Source organism: Pelophylax lessonae, assembly GCF_965119305.1.
Source record: "Pelophylax lessonae genome assembly, chromosome: 2".
Classification (NCBI taxonomy): domain Eukaryota; kingdom Metazoa; phylum Chordata; class Amphibia; order Anura; family Ranidae; genus Pelophylax; species Pelophylax lessonae.
In genome coordinates, this window is record NC_138769.1 from 749,926,218 (window position 1) to 749,929,279 (window position 3,062).

The window sequence follows — 3,062 nt, forward strand, 5'->3', positions numbered from 1 at the left end:
ACTATTTCCAAGTGAAATTGATTGTTTTGCAGGCCTTTGAGTTGTGTGATAAAGTGAATCCTTTTCCTGTTAAAGCCCACTCTACTAGGGCTTTTCATCATCAGTCTTTTGTGTCTCAGATCTGTAAGGCCTGGTCTTCTGTTGGCACTTCCTTTTGTTTTTTCAAGGTTGACATATCGGCTAGTTTGTCTATTTTGTTCACTCACCCGCAGAACCTCTGCTGCAGCCAGAACTAATTAATTTTAGTGACTGTATCACTACTGCCGCTAAATGGCAACTTCCATTCTAGTAACCGATGAGGTCGCTGGTTGCTAGGACACAGGTGGCCAAACTGTGTCACTGGTTGCTTGGTTGCCAGGATATTAGTTGAAATATAGACCATAACAACCCCTGAGAGCCCCTTATTTTACATTCAGCTGGGGAAATATAATTTGCTATGTGAATCTGTTGGGAGTGGATAATTTTGGTGGTTAGCGTATTTTTCTTCAGCATGTCCAAGGGATCTACATTACATTACTGGATGCCACGATTAATTATTGATTTTTGGTCGCTTTGTTGTTTGGAGTTTTTCACCAATGTTGTGTGCTTATTTAATATTCTACTTTTGTTGTAAATGTGTAACCAAGCATATCATGTACTCCTTGCTCGTCTATGTACTGTATGGGGAGCTGGATAGCTGGGGGGGGCCCCTTTTTTAAAGAGAGTTTTCGAATTCTGACAAACCCCCCCTTCCCCTGCAGACCCTCACAACCACTGGGCCAGAGCTGTGGGGAAGGGGTCCTGTCCCCATCAACATTGGGGCATGGTACTTTGCTAGGGGGCTTCTAGCAGAGTACTTTTCCCATGTTGAGGGCATGTGGCCTGCTATAGTTCAGGGGGAGGGTGAATGCTTGCTGATTCCTCTTTCCTGTCTAGACCTAGATCAGGATCTGCTATGGATTTTGGGGATCTCTTACAAGTCATACCAGACCCCTCATCAAGGATAAGGGTCTTGTATGGCTGTTGAGGGGAATCCTAGCCTGTATTTATTATTATTATTATTATTATTATTTATTTTTGTACTTTTGCTTCATACAACCTACCCATATGTCTTTTAGATATATCTAATAATGAACATTTAGAAATGGAAAGCAACTTTATTAATAGAATTCTGACTTACCTATTTTTTTTTTTTAAACAGGTGGAATAATGAATCATTGTTCTTGATCATATTGGTCTTCATAAATAATACTACTACTACTACTACTACTACTACTTTATTGGAGGATTCACACAGGACACAAGACATATCGGTGTTCTAAATGTTTTGGATTCTCGTCAACATTGATCCAGCCTCAGAGGACTACAGCAGAGGAATAATTTTAATGTTCTTGAAGTGACTATGGCTTTATAGTAAAGTCCAATTTATTCCTACATAAGAGAAGTTTATTTCAGAAGATATTTCATTTTTGGATTGTGATAAAGGTTTTACTGTGAAGGGAAAGCTGACCACACATCAGGTTTGCAATGGAGGATAAGCTTTTTCCGTGTTCTGAATGTGACAAAGCTTTTACAACTAAGTCGAATCTTACCAACCACCTGAGGATTCACACTGGAGAGAAGCCATATGAGTGTCCCGAATGTGATAAAGCTTTTTCACAGAAGAGTAGTCTTAACACACACATGAGCGTTCACACTGGAGCAAAGCGGTATCATTGTTCAGATTGTGGAAAAGATTTTAGAGTGAAGGGAAATTTTATCACACACCAGAGGATTCACACTGGAGAGAAACCATTTCAGTGTTCAGAATGTGACAAAGCTTTCAAATCAAGGTCCCAGCTTAGTACTCACCAGATGACTCACACTGGAGATAAGCCGTATCCGTGTTCTGAATGTGACAAATCTTTTGTATCCAAGATAAAGCTTAACACACACCAGTGGATTCACACTGGAGAGAAGCCGTATCAATGTTCTGAATGTGAAAAAGCTTTTACAACTGAGAGTAAGCTTACCACGCACCAGCGGATTCACACTGGAGAGAAGCTCTATCAGTGTTCTCAATGTGAAAAAGCTTTTACAAGAAAGGACCACTTTGTCCTACATGAGAGGGTCCACACTAAAGAAAGGCCATTTCAATGTTTTGTGTGTAAAAAATATTTTTCAGATAAGTCACACCTTGTCACACACCAGAGGTTCCACACCGGGGAAAGGCCATATCCGTGTTCAGAATGTGATAAAGCTTTTACAACGAAGCAAGACCTTAATAGACACCAGAGGATTCACACTGGAGAGAGGCCATATCAGTGTTCAGAATGTGACAAAGCTTTTACTGCAAGTGAACACCTTATTGTACACCAGAGGATTCACACTGGAGAGAGGCCGTATCAGTGTACTGAATGTGATAACGCTTTTAGACAGAAGTCAGATCTTAGCTCACACCAGTGGGTTCACATTAGAAAGAGACCAAATCGGTGTTCAGAGTATGACAAAGATTTTACAACCCAGAAAGTGCTCATTACAGACCAAAGTGTCCACACTGGAGACAATTTCATAATTATTTTGGAGAATCATTAACCTCCCTGGCGGTATGATTCTGTCAGGAATTCTGTTCCAAAAGCGGTACAATTCTTTTCATGGAAATTTGGCGTTATGTATTATAGGCCTACAATTCTTAGTAATTACTGACTTAAACCTGACCAAAACAAGTCTCTAGTAGACATCCCAGATGTGATAAATTCGAAACACAAACAAGTGAATTATAATCGAATCAATAATATTATTTTATTATTTAATATATAATATATATAATAAAATTATATTATTGATTAGATTATAATTCATGCGTTATATATTATATACAGTGGGTACGGAAAGTATTCAGACCCCCTTAAATTTTTCACTCTTTGTTATATTGCAGCCATTTGCTAAAATCATTTAAGTTCATTCTTCTTCCTCATGAATGTACACATAGCACCCCATACTGACAGAAAAACACAGAATTGTTCACATTGTTGCAGATTTATTAAAAAAGAAAAACTGAAATATCACATGGTTCTAAGTATTCAGACCCTTTGCTGTGACAC

General features: G+C 38.7%; 1 pseudogene across 1 annotated transcript; it reads left to right on the plus strand.

The window, feature by feature from the left end:
• The first annotated feature begins 1,299 nt into the window (after positions 1 to 1,299).
• On the plus strand, positions 1,300 to 2,548 carry LOC309545776 (annotated as a pseudogene). The gene has a single exon. The product of its transcript is annotated as an uncharacterized misc_RNA (transcript).
• Positions 2,549 to 3,062: the final 514 nt, after the last annotated feature.